Genomic DNA, 20794 nt, shown 5'->3' with positions numbered 1-20794 from the left:
CATCATCAACTTTTCTCACCTCTTTCATTCATATAAATAAACAAGAAATGCGAATGCCGGGTTTTTTTTAGCAACTTAACCAACATTAAATAGTCAATCATTAAACCGAATTAATTAGTTAGTTTACATTCTTGTGTTAAATTCTAATTAACTTTACTCATGAAGACTATTAACATAGTTGAGTGTTGCTTAAATACTCAATAATTATTTAAATAGTATTAAATCCGTAAAAGCTAATCCGTCTCGTGAAATGTCCATTGTTCTAAATAGTTACATCTCTTGAATATAGTTGACATAAAAAAGATATGAATGCGAATGTGTGTAATTATAACAAGAGTGAAAAGTAATCGATATAGTTTCTTTAATTTTAGTTGATCCAGTAATGATCAAGAGCTTTCTTTCCGAAGAAAATGCTTTACATTTTTGCAAGATCAATTTTCTTATCAAGTATTCATTTTTATATAGGTTATTTTTTAAAATAAGTTTAAATGTAGGAATATGTTGCTTGTTGCTCTATGTTCAAAATTACACTCGGTTTGTATAAAGAAATTATGTTATTTATGAAATGTTATTTTGTAATTTCCAACAAAAATTGAATGTAATATACAAGACAGATTATAACTGATAGAATACAAGTCTAGATTAAGATAAATAGACAAAGATTTTATGAAAAGAAATAGTAATAATTAAATGTTTTTTTTTGTTTCACTTACCTAGCTTTTAAAAACGATATCACATAACCTCACATTTATTTTCTATTCTCTTAGATTCCAGATTTCAATATTGGAATTTATTTCTGCCGAGTGTATTAAACCGAAACTTTCGACATATAGTTATTTAAAAAAATAAACGAAACAAGCAAAAATTATCAGAAATCTTTCAAAAAACTTTTCTTTAAAATTGATTTAATTTTATTGTTTTTTTTTTAGGGGGTAAATCAATTTTTGTACACGAATATTTTAATTAACATCATGCAAAGATATAAGACATTTTTAATCAAAACAATGTACATCCTTTCAGTAAGCACAAAAAATCGTACACAAAAATCAATGAATAAACGAATTGGTCTAAAATACAACCTATTGGCTATAGTCATATCTCAAATATTAAATTATATTTTACCTGATTTAGACCTATTATTTCTTATATAATGAAGAATTTATACAAAACGAGATTTAAAAGTCTAATAATATTACAATTATCCTTGAATCGTTTATAATATCAAGTTAATGTAACAGGTGACATGGTAATAGATCAACTTTTCATTTCACATACCATTGTTTACATAACATGAGTTTTATGTTAAATATTCTTGTGTAATCCCAAGAGCAGTTATTTTATTCATTCGCTATTTCAATTCTTTTTATTACAGGAAGAAAATATAATGATAATAATATATAAAATAGAAAGAAACGGTTGGAAATTTTACTCGAGTTTCAAGGTGTCGTTTTTCGAATTTTCAGACATTTAAATTATGTTTAAAACGTTTTATCGTTTGAGATTGGCATTGTCAAAGGTACGCAGCTGTAAGACTACATGGTCAAAATACTGCAATTAACTTTTCTAGAACAGATTTTGCGTCGTTCCAGACATATTTCTATATCCTTTGGTGAAAATTGTATATATATATATATATATATATATATATATATATATATATATATATATATATATATATAAGTATATATATACTGATACACAGTCATATAAGATGAACCAAATCCAACAAAAGTTGTTCACGCACGAAGAACTGCAAAGAAAATAGTTGTTTCTTTGGGAAAAGTGGTTATATTGCAACAGTGTCTCTAGGATCGTAGAACAGTAAATTCTGATTGGTACGCAACCATTTGTTTGCCAGAAGTCTTCGGTGAAATAAAGAAAACAAACAAGAGATGCCGGATAGTTCTTCATTATGACAATGCTAGCTCTCACATATCGGCTGAAACAAGAGACTATTTGAGCACTCAAAACATCGAATTGATGGGTCATCCGCCGTACAGCCCTGACCTGGCACCCAACGACTTCTTTTTGTTCCAATCCGTGAAGAATAAATTGCGTGGTCAACGATTTTCATAGCCCGAAGAAGTTTTGAAACGTTCAAAAATCATGTTTTGAAGATACCTCATTCGGAATGGAATAAATGTACGAGTACTTTGCAAAACAATAAAAATATAATCGCAGCTTAACTATTTGTTTTTTTTTTCCTATTCCCGGAATATAAATAGTGACCATCGAGTCATTTATTTTTAACACTGCTTTTATTTCTTTAAGATGTTAAATTGTGTTTTATTAAATATAATTTTTATTTTACGCCTTGGATTTTAAATTGGCCCTACACGATTTATCTGCCTTATTTTCGGTTTGATTTATCGACCCCAATACATCGCTACGTGTATATCCGGCTAATGATTTGACCATATCGGACGGTCGCGCCCTTAGCTCGCACCACACGCTATCGGCTTTATTGGTCGACTGTCGCCGACCGACTTTCTTCCTATGATAAACGTCGCTTACTTTACTCTCAGCCACGGCGAAGAAATTGCCCAGTTCGTTGACTCAGTCCCGCTCCAACGGAATGCGACAACACGAATTCAATTATGGACCAGTCGGAATTCGAACGGCGATAGCTCGCCGACTCACTTGTACGGTATTTATTTGTGCCAAATATTTCGGTTATCATGAAGAACATTAATGTAATAAAATATTTTTAACAAAAAAATTAAACCGACTTCAAAAAATAAATAAGGAACTCACTAAAAATTAAAGAATAATCAAACTTAGATTTATTACACAATAAAAAAACGTTTTAACTTAAAATATGTACATAATAATCGTTGTAATAACTAAATAAAAATAAACAAAACCTTATTTAACCTATCTATTACACGAATTTTATATTCCACTATATACACACTATTTAGCCTAATACCTACCTAAATCTATTTATCTATTTACAATATTATTTTAACTACTACCGAGCTCTAACTACTACACCATAGAAACATAGTGTATATATATATATATATATATATATATATATATATATATATATATATATATATATATATATACTACGATATTCCGAATAACTTGTCACTGACCTTGTTCTAATTCATATCGAATTTTCGGTTATATAAAGAATCGGTTTTTGTTGCTTTAGAGGCCGAGAGCATAAATTAAATTTGTTGTTTAATGTCAGTAATTGTTGGTTAATTTAATACCAAAAGTGTTAACGATATATTAAACGATTAATTAAACACAAAATATGTATTATGACCATAAATCCAGTCATATAACTTTTACGCTCTGACGAAGAACATGTCCACTAGTCTATATCAACAATTGTCAACTCCCGCAAGCAGAGGATGCTAAATATTTTGGTAAGCACCTAGATCGACGCATATCTTGGAAGGAGCTCATACTGGCCAAACGGAAACAACTTGGACTTAAATTCTATCAAATGTATTATCAAGTTATCATTAGATAACAAGACTAAATTCAAGCCTATTCGGTCATATGGAATCCAACTATGGGGAACCGCTAGCAAGTCTAATATATCCATCATACAACGGTTCAAAATAAAATGTTGCGTGTTGTTGTTGATACTTCGTACTATATTTCAAATGCAGTGATACAATGCAATATTCCTCTGAAACCAATAACGAGTATAATTAAATGTGTTTGTGTGAAGTACTTCGAAAAACTGTTAGTACTTCCCAATGTATTCGTTAATCAGCTAAATATGCGAAGTTACAGTGAAGTACGTAGACTAAAGCGTCTAACACCATCCGATCTGATTATTGGACATATATAGAGCTTAGAATAAGCTTTAGAATAAGACTAATTAATTAAAATAGTATATTATACCGGAAATCATTTAATGAAGTGATTTTCTACATGCCATGTATATATAATATAAGCATAGCAAATACTTATTGCCTATTGGGCAGATTGTTGAAATACTAAGAGTAATAATTTTTGAAAAATTACCATAAATATATAACAGGAAGAAACAAATATTTATACAACTACAGATGTAAAAACTGTGTAATTAAAATAAACTAGTAACTTTTAGTCTGCCTTTAGTCTGCTCACGACTAGGAATGCCGAAAACATTTTGACCGATATATCGATTTTTGTTAGGCGATAATTTTCGATATTTTTACAAAAAAAAGTACTTAATTTTAAATTTTTATTGAAAATATGGCTATTTTTTTTAATTTTTAGAGAAAATCGACATTTTTTGTAGTATCCAGTATATCAATATTTTTGTTGTTTTTTTAAATATCTATATATCTATATATCTTATTTAAACACAAAAAAATATTAATACTTTTTAAAGTATCAATATATCTATATGTGGGTGGTTTTCTTGGCGGCCGACATCTTTAATTCATAAAAATAAAGACATACAAAGATTGTGTTTTTAGAATGGGAACTGTGACAGTAACAAAGTAGTATAATACATTACAATGTACTAATTACCTTTTCGCGATTATTATTAACAACAATATTAACACTATGTTTGTGGCATATCTATATATACATATATACGTATGTAAAGTAACTAAATAATTGGCTCCAATATACTTACTTTTTGACCTGTATTTTATTGTAGGTTGGGCTTTCTTTTGTTTGATGTTGAACATTATTATTGGGATGTAAGAGTTTAAGAGTTTAGTGTATTGCTTTGGTAATATTTTCTGAAGTTTGTGGATGGACCCACATGCTAAACTTTGTTGAAAAAGATAGTATAGCTGAGTAGACATTTTTAAGGAACACATACATTAATAATACTGAAAACATATGAATATTATACTAATAAAATAAAAATGTGTCAATAAAATATCGAAAACATAAAATAAAATTTATGTAAAAAAATATAACGATTTTAGGAAAAATTCAAGGATATTTGCATGAAATCAATATCCTGCTATATTTTAGAATATTATAGCAGTATATTCGGATACTTGATATTTATAGGATTATTGTGATTTATGACATTACCATCAATACGTATTATAAACTGAGGAATAAGAAAAACCAATTTTTGGCTTATGAATGAATTATGTGCCGAATATAAACTTCCACAAATCATTATGTTGAATGTACTCATGCTATAAATATAATATATTTTATGATTTCTGATAGACATGTTAGAAAATTAATTCATATTTTTCAAAGACTCCCTTCACGCTTCAAACTACTGACACTGCAAGAAGAGTTTATTTTTGATCCTACTGAACCAGCGTTTCGGAAAATTATTTTATGTATTAATCAAGTAATTCAACAGCAATTTAGCAAATAATTAGCTATGGTATAAACTCAACTATGTACTTAAAATTATCCACACAGGAGAGAATATAGACATTTAATCGTGTTTTATATTTACACAATAACCAATAAAATATTTAAGAATTAATTTTTATATTTTCCTCGCCGAATTAATGACAAATTAATTGCTCTGCAATATTACGTATTCAGTTCACCGTTTCCTACTCCAGAGAAAGCTGAATTATCTAATATAAAATCGCATAATTTTAATAAAATATATATCCATTAAACAAGATATATTAGTTACAGTTTGTTTTATAGAAAAACCAGACATTCCGGCTACTTTTTATCAATGTTAAACCACACTGGTTCGCTCCCGAAATGCTATTACGATAAATTCAGACAAATTAAATGGTCTTACATAAAGTACAGAACAAGTGATATAATAAGTTAAGCGTGTAGTTTCACTTCGTACAAGAAGAAAAACTTGTCAAGCTTGTTGCTAGATATAAGCGGCAAATAAACATAAAGGAATATATGCCGGCAAAAAGTCGCAGTAGAATGGCCTTGACACTTCAAAGAATGTTATTTTTATTCGTAAACGTTATCTACTTACTATGTTAATACATTGAAATGATGTAAATAACTATTCAATGATGTTTTGATGCTATAATAACCAGTTACATAATTATAAAACCGTTTGTATTCCGAAAAAACCCTTAGTGTCATTTTGTATCACCATCCAATACGTAACTTATGTTCCATCCAAAAGCGTTTTGTAGATACGTCATCAAGATGTTTAATGTATTGCCTCCCGCAATTTCTAAATTCGTTTTAGAATTAGGCAATATTTTCGTTCTCATTTTATTGTAACTGAAAAGACACAGAATGTTGTCTGATAAGTTCGTACGTGTAACCAAACTAGCCTGCCAAAGTCGTACGGTTGTCAAACGTATGCAAAATTCTTTAAAACAAGAGTGATAAGAGGTTACAAACCGGCAAACGTTATTTTAATGCTATGCTTTCGCTATTTCGTATGCAGATTGCGTCTCAAATCAGTTACTTTGAACGAGATAATGGAGACCCCCTCTTACCAGTAAAATTCGTTGGAGACGTAGCGGTTGACGTGTTGCAGCTGCACTGAATATTATTATGGATACGGTCACTGAAATATCTCAAAAAATGAAAAATATAATCTCGAATTCATCGAAAAAAGAATGTTTTCCCTCGAAGCAGGTGATGTATCAAGATCAGTTTGATGTTAGCTCTATCAGAGATTAAATATATGAAATGTATAAAAACAGTGAGTAGTTTTTTCATACAGACATAATTTATACCATTATTTCAGAGAAGACTGTTATTCTGAAATGTATCGAAGAGGTCTAATGGTACTTCCGGATCTTGCCTTTAAAAGAATACAGTATTTAAAAGCATTCCAATTTATGTATATAAATGAGACATGGATATTTCCGAATGGGATCAATATACCCAATGGTTACTCATGACAAGATGATAATAAAAATAGTGTTATGACAACAAAAAGTGATGGAAAACATTGGAATAACAATTGACTAGATTTTTTTCTAGTCAGGGTGATGAGAGTGGAAAGATGAATATATAATTAACATATGATAACTACAGGAAACGTCATTGTAGACTGTAAAATATTTAATTGTTCAGAATATACATCAGCATTTGGTTAAAATATGTTAAGAGCTATAGAATAATAACTGTTTTGCAGATATGGCAAATGCGTTAAGGAGAATGCAGTGATTAAATCTAGTTTTATCAAGAGAGTTGTATACAGGTGTTAAAGGAACAATCTAAGGAGAAATACAGTGATAGCAAATTGTCTTTACACGGAAACACTGTACCGAAAACCACAATACTTACGAGTAGAAGTTAAATATACTCTCTAACGAAAGTAAATTATTTTACTTGGATATACAGTTATTAATTAGGATTAGGCCTCCAAGGGATACAACTACATAAAAAACGCGCCTAGAACTCTAACACACAGGTGAATAGAAAAGAGTTCAATCTACTATTATAATTGTTTACTTTGTTGTATTTTTAAGTTCTTCGATAATATATATATTATATCTACTATAATGCTAAAATAAATAATATTTGATAAGATTATTTTTGTTTAATAATTTTATTTAGATTAGTATACTGTAGAATTTCAAAGCCAAACTGAACTAAAACTCAGAGTTGATACGGCAACATTGCGACGTTTTCACGTTAAAAATTTAAATGACGTCTCTGCAAAAATTCTTAGAATAGACTACCAACGAATGTAACTATTATCATCATTATGTTGAATTTGTCTTTTTTAAATACTTTTTTAAATGCATAACTAAATACATCAACTACTACATTGAAAGACAGGGGAAAAGATAACTTCGTGGCATATGTGTTATCTACGGAACCACAATGCGGTTAAATCTAAATCTAAATTCGAGCTTTAAACACTTTCAAACATGCTATAGTACCAATAATTATTTATATGTTTTTATTGCTTAATTATAGAGAGAACTTTAGAATCCAATCAATATTTAAAAAACTTGGCCGCTAATTGTTTTATGCTTTCACCATATATGTCTTAAAGCCGAACACCGTTATGTTAACATCTGTTTCGGCTATTGCAAAATTCTTCGTTTTTAAAAACCATCAATTAGAGTGAAATGTATTTTGTTAAAATCTAAATAAATGTGGAGGAATACCGTAGGAATTTGTAAATTTATTATATCAAAATGGAGGTCAGAATATTAATACTAATATTTAGAGCTGTGCAAAATGAATGAGGTACTGAATCAAATATTTTTAACAAAAAAATTAACTACACTTCAATAAATAGTTAAAGAACTCACTAAAATGTAATAAATAATCAAACTTAGTCTTTAACACACAAAAAAACGCTTTAATATAAAATATGTTCATAATGACCGTTAATAAAAATCAACAAAAACCTATTTAACCAATCTTGTACACGTATTTTACACACAACATAGCTTAATACCTACCTAAACCTATTTATCTAATTACAATTTTATTTTAACTACTACCAAATCACTTTGAAGTCAGTGCTGAGTCCAAAAAATACAAAAATAACATATTTTTTTGACATTACACAAAATTAAATTACGAACAAAACAAATCAAATTTGTTGCTCGTACCGACTTCAAGATGATTAGCTAGTAGTAGTTATAATAATATTGTAAATAGATAAATAGGTTTAGGTAGGTATTAAGCTAAATTGCATGTATATAGTAGAATATAAAATACGTGTAGTAGATAGGTTATATAAGGTTTTTGTTTATTTTTATTTATTTATCACAACGATTATTATTATGTACATACTTTATTTTAAAACATTTTTTCTGTGTTAAAAATCTAAGTTTGATTATTTTTTACATTTTAGTGAGTTCCTTATTTATTTTTTGAACTTGGTTTAATTTTTTGTTACAAATATTTTATTCTCTCTATGATAGATATAATAAATAATAATAAAAAAAAACCTCGTATACTGTCGTAGATAGAAATAAAGCAAAAATAACAATAAGATGACATCAGAACATTCTGATGATGAAAATAGATAAACACGTCGAAAACGAAACCCAGTACAGCAACGCCCACATTGCAGAATACAAAACGCAGTGTACTTTATAACACACATTCCTCCGGTTCGGTTTTAAACCGAACTACCAGTGACCTAGACAGCAAAACACGCGATATCCAGACAATCTCATGAAATAAGGCTCGTATTATACTCGCCCGAAGTCGTTAAATAATATAGATCGCAAAGAACAATGCTATCTTACGTGAAACAATACCCATCGGTTAGGTCATATCAGAATAATAGGCATTATCGAAAATTATGCGCGACCGAAGAAAACAGACGATAAATGCAACGCCGTGCGTACGTCAAGGCCACAGGAAACGTACCATCATGAGACGAATAATCGACCACGACCGATGAAAACGGCGAGAAATTGAAATTAATTACGCAGAACTACGATGTTTACATTGTTTTCTGTTATCCCACGCAAGATCAGTGTCTCAATTGAATGTTTAACATGTTGTGGAAGAAAAATGGAAATTCTCTTGGTCATATTTGGTATCGATATGACATAAACATTGTTATACTTAAAAAAATTCTTTCTATTATTACGATTTTAGGTTTAGCCATTGAACAAAGGCATTCTCACTCCCCCGAGGAATTAGACAAGAATCTAAACCTAAGAAGGTAAGGCATGTGCTAAAATTTTATTTTGCCACGTTGCCAATTCCTGTAAGTTATATGTATATTTCAAGAATATATTTTCTTGGACCCACATATTATCCTAATATATCCGTTTAAATTCATGTTAACTTACTTTACATTGCCACGTTGCCGATTGCTACGATTTATATGTATACTTCAAGAATTTAACACAATATTTTTTTAATTTACAAATTATTCTAGAATGCCTCTTTAAGTTCAAGTTAACATATAGATTTACCTTATGTTGCCACGTTGCCGATTGTTATGAATTATATGTATATTCCAAGAATATAATATATCAGAATATATTTTCTCGAACGTATAAATTATTCAAAAATTATGTTCAAGTTAACGTATAGATTTATGTTAAATTGCCACGTTGCCCATTCTTGGATTCACAAATTAACCTAAAATTTCCCTTTAAGTTCATGTTAACAAATAGTTTTACGTTACAATAGGACTTTACAATTCTTGTAAATTATATGTATATTTTAGGTATATAACATATTACAATATATATTCTTGGACTCACAAATTATCCTATAATTTTCCTTTAAGTTCATATTAACATATAGTTTTACGTTACTTTGCGACGTTGCCAATTCTTGTAAATTATATGTGTATTTAAAGAATATAATTTACACAGATATGTATTTTTGGATTCACATATAATACTAAAATTTCCCTTTAAGTTCAAATCAACATATATATTTAGGTTGCGTTGCCACGTTGCCAATACTGTAACTAATGAACAGTATATATTAGTTACAGATCACCGAGTTACTACTAGAAAAAATGACTGAGATAATGGCTGTAAGTCTTTCGGGTATGACCACATAATCACAGATGATGCGACGCATATAGTTAGTTAACAATCGAATATAAAATAAAAATGAAACAATTTTAATGGTTGTAATCGTTGAGTGACATCATAGCGGTCGCCTAAAGGAAGCACGAGTTCCATAGCGTTATTGTTCGAGAAATAAATAATATATCTCACCACATGTAATCTTGTAAACATGTAAGAAGTTTATTCGATGTGATATTTGATTTTAAGGCTCTTAAAAAACTATTTCTTATAATTAAATGACAATTCTAAACAAAACCAATTGACCATGTGACATTCACCCTTTGTAGAAGAACTTGTCCCTCAGTAAAATTGAATAATTATGAACTTCCGCAGACAGATAATGTTAAATATCTGGGAATCCATTTTGATCGACGTTTGATATGAAAAAAACATGTAGTGACAAAACGGAAACAGTTTGAGCTTAAACTAAACCAAATATATTGGCTGATAGGCCGTAATCTGAATTATGCTTAGATAACAAGGTTTTGCTGTATAAGTCAATACTTAGGACCATCTGGACCTATCATATTGATTAAGTGTTAGTGCAAAGTACTTTGAAAGAATGTTACATTAGGATGCACTCGCCAAACAGTTAAAGGTGCGCGATGACAGTGAAGTGCGTAGGCTCAAACGCAAACTGCCATACGAACTGATTAAGACTTTAGATTAATCTCTAGAATAAGTGAGAATAGACTTTAGAATAAGTTAGAATAGTATCTAGACTAAAATTTAGATTATAAGTTTATACAGTAGATCACTTACTGAAGTGATCTTCTACATGTCAGTATAGTTATATTGTATACCAGATATCATAAAATAAAACGTATTGCCTAATGGCAGATTGTTGAAGTTCTAATATTCGTACTGCATCAATCGATAAATAAAAAGCCTAATAATCCGTAATTAATTTAAAAAATGCTCGGTGTGATTAAATGCACATGATGTTTCACACTTAAAGAACAGAGTTTTCCTGAAATAGTGGCTATTTATAAGGTTTCAATTACATATTTACAGACTCACACAGTTATGATACAGTTTATTAATCAATTTAAAGCTTTCTGATAAACTATATTTTTTGTTTTGTGGTGCGTAAATTAACAAAGATGACAGCTTTCCGACGGGCGAACACGCGAGGTGTGCGAAACAGGGCAACTCCAAGTTGATTCCACAAATTTCCAACGACTGGCATTGAGATTTATTTATGGTCATCGCAAAGGCCAGACGTACTGGAAATTGTAAACGTTTAAAATCGAATGGTAAATCCGTTGGAATCATGGGTATACGCGGGATCAAGACATCCCTTTGTATTTTCCCTTTATGATTATTGCCTCTATGACGTTATTCATCATCTTTTTCACAGCCAGTCTTGTACCATTGCACAGTCGAGGTTGATTAATGTTACGCAGTATGATGACAACTGATCCTAATTTTAACTTCAAATTGTGAGGTGGTAATCCAGGCAATTCCAGTGAATGTAAAAACTCTGTGGGATAGTTGACTACGTCGTCCTGGTTCAAAACGGTGTCGACTGATTTGAAGGAAACCAACTGTCCCGGAAGAAAATTCTGATTGATTGCATTGAGATCCTCGACAATCTCAAATCCTCGTGACCATTTTCTAAATGGACTGCCAAATAGACTACTGTAGGGTGTCTTTCATGGATCGCAAGTGAAAGGATACGCCAAATTGCTTCGTTGCTATTTACATAACGACCCATCTGGTACTGTGATATTTCGTTATTTGCACTGGTTACAGCGAAGACGGCCATATCGCTACCTTTGTTAACATTGTTGGTATGTTCGTCGGGTCGGTCACTCGGTCGAAATGTGTGGCTGCCGCTGTGATTATTTGTCAGAACACTCACTAGTATTTTTGGAAGGAATTTGCACGAGAAGTGAAAACACCAGTTGAAGAAATACTGTTTATTTTTAATATTAAATTATACATGTAGTCGACGGGAGAATTAACAGGATATTAGGTTAGGTAGAGGAAATATGGTAGCGCTGTGGAAATGGTACTATTACAAGGGGATGGAGAAAAGAAAAGAGAACGAGACGTCGTCGTGATGGTCTTTTATAGCCTGGAACCGAATGGTACCGATCCACCGGCGTTGCCAACCTTTATACTTGTTGGTGAATTCGTGGTGGCCTAAAGAGTCGTGGCGGTCGCCACAACATATTTACATATGTACTTTATCGACTTCAAAAAGCTTTGGCATCATTTCCAATCCCAGAAACTAAAGAGCGTAAAGGATCTGGTTGTGGAACCAGTTGTAGCAATTTTACTTTGCCTCCAGTACAACATAATCCAGTAGATTCACCACCGTGTTTTAACGCCTTGCAATATTTACTAATTATTGTCATTCCTCCAATTGTTACAGATTTGTCGACACAATAATCTACTGCCGCGTCATAGTGGAATGCAGCTCGTTCCAGGATCACAGGAGCACTGTGTCTGCGGAATCGCTCAATTTAATTAAGCCTATCTACTTTATTGTCACTCTATAAAAAAGGCATTCTCTTCTCCTCGGCATCGTAAATTGTAATTGATCAAAGTAAAAGTTCTCGCGCCCTTAGCTGTAAAGTAAATTGTAATTAATCAAAGTGAGAAATATTCTCGCGCACTTAGCAGTAAAGTGTCACTATCACAAAAAAGCAACAAAAAAAAGGCACATAATTTGATATGTCACTATCACAAAGGCCCACCGAAGTTAAGAAAGTTCTCGCGCACGTACGTGGTCGGATTTGATCCTCGACATCAAAGAAGAAACAAAATTGTTGTTTTCATTTAATTTCGAGCATTCTCATATTTATTCACTTTTTAAACCATCACTGGACTTCCACAAATAATTCAAGATCAAAATTATCCAAATCGGTCCAGGCGTTCTCGAGTTTTAGCGAGATTAACGAACAACGATTCATTTTTATAAATATAGGTCTGAGAAACGAGAAATAGTTTACAGGTGATATTAAAATTTTTCTTTCTTTTTAATTTTTAGTGTATTAATTGCATATTATTTGCGTCAGTGAAATTTCAGAAAAATTATATTAAAAGATAATGATGTAAAACTTTCGAATACCATATTGATAATGAACAACTAACAATGCCGCAAAAGCAGAGAGAGAGAAACCGTCAGATTTAAACGATCCTAAACCGAAATATTTTAAAGCATCGATAAAATTAAAACCTGACACTTTCTGTTTTTGGGTAATATATGAATAATTTATGATTGTACCACCATGAAATGCCATAACTTTTACGATTATTGAATTTAAAAAAAACAGTATCGATAAAATACCGAAAGGAATGAATTTTAAATTAATTTTACTTTCATATTTCGTTTTGACATAAGTCGCAGCAAGGTTTCCTGCGAACGTGCGGTTTATATAAGGTTTTTGAATGTGTGTGTGTGTGTGTGTGTGACTTGTCTGTGTGTTCCATTAGCACGCATCAAGCAACACGATAATTCAATTGTTTAACACACTCTGTTAAATGAAATAAGTAGAAATCGTCGTAGAAGAAAATAGGTTAGGTGACAGTGTCCATTCAACGTATCAAGAAGTCTGTGTTCTTCTTTTGTTTCCTTTTTAATAGTCGTGCGCATTAAATATTTTTTCGTAAAAACATTCTAAACTCCTTGAAAACTGATTTATTGGGAGCTTGTAGGAAATGTGATCATTTTGTTCATTTTCAAAAGAGATTCATTGATAAATATCGTACAATATATATTCATAAAAGCATTTCCATCAAATTCTACAACTTTTTTCAACTCAAACAAGTTGAATTTATCAAATTCCTTTGATTCTTGCGTCAAGAGTTGGCTGTGGAGGGATGTGAAAGTTGTTAAAAAGGACGTCCTCCAAGAATCATCTACATGAGTTCGTAAATGAGTCTACTTAAATGAATTAAGAGAGATGTTTCTAAGAAGAAACTATGAAAATATTTTTAGTGTTGTGCAAGATACACAACGTCCGGAAAAAGTCTCGCTACCATTTTGATTGCCTATAACTTTGCTCAAAGAAAAGATAAGTAAGTTTGGTTTTCATAAAAAGTTTATTTGGTCTTTGCATTTTTTTTTCCTTATGATGGAACAATTATACCGGCAAAATGGTGACCGCGATTCGCCATACTTTCGGCTTCTTGAAAGGAAAAATGCCATCATGCAATATCTGAGGCTGTATTTCTTCAATTTCGTGACGAATATTGTCTTTAAGATGTTGAATCGTTAGGGCTTATTCGCATAAACTTTTGATTTTTAAAAACCCCATAATAAAAAGTGTGGTGCTGTTAAATCCGGAGAACTGGCTGGCCATACTAAATCGCCACTTCGCGAAGTCAGTCTTCCTGTGCAAACGTCATTCAATAATTGAATTGTTGAACGAGCTGAGTGTGCAGTGGCTCCCTCTTGCTGAAACCACATGTCCTCTAGTCTTTGCTCTTTCATTTCAGGCAACACCTTGGCCATTTCAAAAAATAGAGTCCAATGATGTTTCCAGCATGAATACCACACCATACGGTTGTTTTTAGTGGATGCAATGATGTTGCATGAATTAACCGAGGATTCTGTGTTCCCCAAAATGGACTGTTCTGTTTATTGACGTGGCCACTGAGAAGAAAAGGGGCTTCACCGCTCATTATCAATTTAGACAAAAAATCTTCAGTTTCGCCAGACAGTCTTAGGATTGCATTACTGTACTCAACTCGTTGATCAGGATTTCTGGTAGCCAATTTTTGGACTAATTGAATTTTGTACGTAAAAAATTTTCAAAATCACCTTAAACAGCTTGAAGAAATATGAACCTAGGAACCACGTCTCCGAATTGATGTTTCTAGAGACTCTTCAACACTATCGCGCACCAGAGCCACACCTTCAGGATAACGAGACGTCTGTTGTCTTCCAGAACGGGTCCTGGCTACTGGCATACTGTACTGACGAGAATTCGTATCTAAACGATAAATAGTGATTTTGTGAGGCACTGGATGATTAGGATATTTTTGACGCAATTTCCACTGAGTGGCAATAATAGAGTATTTTCAATAAATATTGCCACCATTTCTGCTCGTTCTTGTGGCGTATATTTATCCATAATAACATTTGGAAGTTTACACAACACAATGGTTAAAGCGAAACTGAGCTAAATGTTACATAACCAAGATGGAGCGCAATCAATATGATACTTATGCCCCACCCTATATATATTACCACACCTTAACTTAAACATAATATATAAACTTAAAATAATATACAGTAAACTTAGTTAAATTGGAAAATTGAATTTCAAGTGAGATTTCAAGTTAATGTGTGAATTCCAGAATATATATTATACTCTTCAAGTATACGAATAATGAAATTTAACATTGAGTCTCAACGAAAATATTGCGTTAACTTGTGAATTCAAGATAATTTATTGTATTTTTGTAATATTCTTTAAATGTACGTATAATTTGCACGAACTAGCAACGTTGCAAATTTAAATCCTTGCGTCATTAAATCCTTAAAACTAGTGTTGGGAACAATCGACTGAAATCGACTATCGACTGTTCAGTAACTGACTACTTTTTACTATCGACTATTTCAGTCGCTATTCTCGGTCCGACTAATTTTATTACTATTTACCATCGACTGTTTCAGGCGTTTACTTTTAGTTACTATTTTCGGTTCTACTAGTTCATTCGACTGATTTTTAACGTTCTGGTCTTCCGTTCTAGCCGTGACCTTGAAAGTAATGCACCGAATTTATGCTTATATAGATTTATATGTTATATATCTGGTTTTATGTTTATTTGTAGTTTGCTTGTAAATAACTATATATTATAAATTAATATAGCAGCATTTTGGAACGCTAGTTTTCGAGGGCGAAAAAATTAAATTGTAAATGATAAATAGTAAGATACTTTTGACTGGCATAGTAGGTAATAATTTGGACTGGTATATTTAGGTAATACTTTTTGATAAACTTTCACGATTTTTGTCCAAGCCTCTTGTTTGTCGAAACTTTTTTCCTAAAAACTTGAAAACCAAAATTAGTTTCTAAAGGTTTCAGAAATTGCATAGGTCCAAAAAATATGAAATTTTTTTTACAGTAGCAGTTGTTAAATTTCTTTTAAAAATGTTAACCGTAAAGAGGTGAATAAAGTATATTAAACATTTGTAATAAATACATTTTCTGATAAGAAAATTCTACTTTAATATTCAACAACTTATTTTGTATTAAGAAGAGCACCACTGTTTTTATTTGTTAACGAATGGACTACCATAACAGAATGTTTTCAACTTTTAAAGCCCATTGAAATAATGACAACCGAGTTATCTGGAGAAAGATATCCCAACGATGTCTTTAATTATACGGTTAATAAGAGGACTGCAACATTCCATCAAATCCAGGATTTTAACAAGTGGTTGGAGAAAAAATAACAAAATTGTCTATTAGATGTCATTAACAAAAGGCTTTCAATTTTAGAAATGAATATGAAATGCGGGAAATCTACATTTTTAGATCCTAGATTTAAAAAAGCAGGATTTGGTATTGCGAATAATGCTGTGGCGATACAAAAAGGTATCACAAAAGAGGTCCCATTTATTGGGCGTTTAGAAAACACATTGGATTTTTGGCAAACCCATAAAATGAAACTACCTGAATTATATCAGCTACACGTAAAATATTCCTCTATACCCGCAACATCTATCCCCTGGGAACGAGTTTTTTCAAAATCTGGGCAAATAATTAACGATCGAAGAAATCGCCTCACGGGAGAATAGTTGAACATGATAATACACAGTAATTTAAAAATATTTCGGTTCAAAAGTAAATAAAACTTTTATTTAAAAAGGGTGTGGTAGTTATTATACTATCATTTTTAGATTCATCATGGATTAGATTTTTCAATAATTAGGCATACCTTTACATTTTATTTAGTAGTTATGGTTATGGAAGATCTTTAGTTCTTAGGGTTTATTTAAGTTGTATTGTACTATTTATATTTATTATGCTGTTATTTAAAAATAGCAATTAATATATTAAGACACGATAAAACATTTGTTGCGTTATTATTCCATTCCTTTTTACACATCCACAGAACATTCAGTACAAAAGTAATCCTACATCTTTTAAATTTGTTTTATTTATTACATGATAATAGAAATTACGAAATTAGTAATTTTGTTTTCCTTTTCTTTTTTAAGGTTATCACGTGAATGAATATATATACATCTCTGTCTCCTTTATAGTACCATTGAAGAATATAAAGACATTTAAAATTAACTGCTCCAAGCATTTATCTCCGTCCTTTCCTATCTCACATTTTATACAAACAAGAATTCGTACATCTTCGTCTGACATCACGAATGGCAAAAAACAGTCGAACCGTGCATTTGACTGAAAATAGTAATTACTATTTTCAGTCTCTATTTTTTTGGCTATGGACGGTTTCGACTGTTTCGGGACTATGGACTGTTTTCAGTCGATACTTCCGAACGCTACTTAAAACCTAAATAAAGTCCCAATAGCCTTTTTTTGATCTAATGGACGATGCACGCCTAATTATCTACAAAGTTAACTTGCTATTTATTGACGGTTTTAATTGCGTTAGTCTCGTAGGGGTATAGAGGCGTAGAACCGACAAATTTATCACGCGTACGATAGTTAAGCGCTGTAAGCGTAAATTGAAAGTAGTTTCAAAATCTCGGTTTTAAATTCAAAATGGTTTTGCAATTAAATGCTTTGATGCGGACAACAGATTATGTATGGAGTCGGTGTACGGTTTTCTTTTTTATTGCACTCGCAGCTTTTTATTTACTTTGTGAATAAGGCGAATACTGTTACCGATCAGGCGTTACCGATCGCTGATCGGACAGGACAAGTCGGAGAGTAATGAGAGCGAAAAATACTCGGTTTCGCCTTTTTTAATCTTATATACTTTCGAAACTTATTCAATAACATTTGCTTTTTGTTGAAAGAGACCGAAACTTATACGTTTCTAACAGTACGTGATGAATTTTGCTAATTTTTCATTTATCCAAAACATAAAAAGATAAAAAGTCCCCAGATAGTACTTTAAATATTAGTAAATGTGAATAAAAGAATATTTAAAGGAGATATAACAGAGCAAATGAATTGAATACAAGATATAAAATATCAAAGACATAAAAAACATCAAATATGAAGTATAGAACTTAAATATATATCTGTGTATACTCGTACATTACATCTTACATTCTATATGCCTTGTACAATCTTAATTTACAAATTAATTTCTTAGTACTACTCTGTTGTATTTGCCTTAATACAACAGTAAAGCGAATACGGGATAAAGTAGTAAACTACTTAAGCTAAATACACTTCACTACATAGTATAAAACAAAGTCGCCTTTTCTGTCCCTATATCCCTATGTGCGCTTAAATCTTTAAAACTACGCAACGAATTTTGATGCGGTTTTTTTCAATAGATAGAGTGATTCAAGAGGAAGGTTTATATGTATAATACATGCATAATATACTAAGGCAACATTGCTAATTTTAGAGGTTTCTAACGTGATGTCGTAAATTAACCTATTTTTTTAGGCTTATTTAGCAATTAGCAAAAACGCTGCCTAACCCTACGAGTTAGATCAAATTAATGTACTACAGTATTGTACACCATAAAAAGGTCTACAAAAAAGTCCGCGATGGTATATGTTTATCTTTTAGGGATAACGCACATTAACCATTTTTATTGTTTACTTTTTACGGGAGAAAATGGCTTATTTACGAAGCTATTTTAAAGCAATACGGCATTAATCCTTATCGAATTAAGTACCTTAAATACAGTGTGCAATTAATATAGATCAATATGGTTCCTTACAGTATGTAAATTAAACATATATTTTCGGAGATATTACAAATTTAAAATTTGCGTTTAAAAATGTGTAATGTAATAAAAATTGTATGAATTTAGATATTCCAAAGATAGCAGGAAATCTTCATAGTAAGTATAGGGGAAGAGGAATTGTTTTACTCCAAATTTAATGCGTGCAGGCCAAGGGCAGTAATGAATGAACCAAAAATACTGGATCGATTTTAATCATGTTTTCATTGAGTGACATAGGCATATATATTTTATGCCCGTGCAAAGTCGGAGCGGGCCGCTATGTTTTTATATACAACGTTCATATTTTTTCTGTAGTGTATTTAATTTAGTATCAGCATTGCACCCGTGCAAAGTCGGAGCGGGCCGCTATGTTTTTATATACAACGTTCATATTTTTTCTGTAGTGTATTTAATTTAGTATCAGCATTGCACCCGTGCAAAGTCGGAGCGGGCCGCTATGTTTTTATATACAACGTTCATATTTTTTCTGTAGTGTATTTAATTTAGTATCAGCATTGCACCCGTGCAAAGTCGGAGCGGGCCGCTATGTTTTTATATACAACGTTCATATTTTTTCTGTAGTGTATTTAATTTAGTATCAGCATTGCACCCGTGCAAAGTCGGAGCGGGCCGCTATGTTTTTATATACAACGTTCATATTTTTTCTGTAGTGTATTTAATTTAGTATCAGCATTGCACCCGTGCAAAGTCGGAGCGGGCCGCTATGTTTTTATATACAACGTTCATATTTTTTCTGTAGTGTATTTAATTTAGTATCAGCATTGCACCCGTGCGAAGCCGGGGCGGGTCGCTAGTATACACTAAACAAGTTCGTGTGGTTTGGTTCGCTTCAATCTTCTGTGTTGCCCAGTAGCTGTATTGCTTCCACGTTGCTGTGATTTAGCAACTTTATTTGATGTTTTAAGGTAAAATCTTGGATCACTTCGTATATCCATTTGATTTCGAGGTCATCGTATAGCTCTTGCTTGATTACCTAGCAGCAAGCATTGGTAATTAATCCTAGAGCTATGTTTTGGCTGCGTTGGATTACTAGTTGGTTTGATGCTTTAACGCAACGCCATATTTGCATCCCATAGATCCTTAGCTCTGTGCACAGTGGGTGCCGCGCGAGCTCACTTTGGACCAAAAACAATGACGAGTTGATGATTCGGAGCAGTGTTTGAAGATAATCAAGCGTAATAAGCCCGAGTTTTTGCGTCGACATGTGACAATACATGAAACATGGCTGCATCATTTCATTCCGAAGTCCAATCAATAGTCATCCGAGTGGACTGCACACGATGAAACCGCTCCAAAGCGTGGGAAAACGCAACAATCGGCTGGCATGGTTATGGCGTCTGTATTTTGGGATGCGCATGAGATATTTTTGATTGACTACCTTGAAAAAGGAAGGACCATCAACAGCGACTATTACATAGCGTTATTGGACCGTGTGAAGAACGAAATCGGCCGCATTTGAAGAAAAAGAAAGTACTGTTTCACCAAGACAATGCACCGTGTCACAAGTCAGTGACAACGATGGCAAAAATCCATGA

The 20794-nt window shown here is 31.8% G+C and overlaps 1 protein-coding gene and 1 long non-coding RNA gene across 2 annotated transcripts in view; both read right to left on the bottom strand.

The window, feature by feature from the left end:
- Nucleotides 1–20794, bottom strand: part of LOC143204519 (D-beta-hydroxybutyrate dehydrogenase, mitochondrial) — a 43194-nt gene that overhangs the window by 21319 nt on the left and 1081 nt on the right. The window lies entirely within an intron of this gene.
- Nucleotides 714–3017, bottom strand: LOC143205340 (uncharacterized). Its single transcript, XR_013007795.1, has 2 exons — nucleotides 1965–3017; nucleotides 714–1905 (listed from the first exon to the last, which is right to left on the bottom strand). It is a non-coding gene; the product is annotated as an uncharacterized LOC143205340 (long non-coding RNA).

Source organism: Rhynchophorus ferrugineus, unplaced genomic scaffold, assembly GCF_030347505.1.
Source record: "Rhynchophorus ferrugineus isolate W39M unplaced genomic scaffold, kcgeb_rfMv2 rfM11, whole genome shotgun sequence".
In the NCBI taxonomy this organism is placed as follows: domain Eukaryota; kingdom Metazoa; phylum Arthropoda; class Insecta; order Coleoptera; family Curculionidae; genus Rhynchophorus; species Rhynchophorus ferrugineus.
This window is presented reverse-complemented; position numbering and strand designations above follow the sequence as displayed.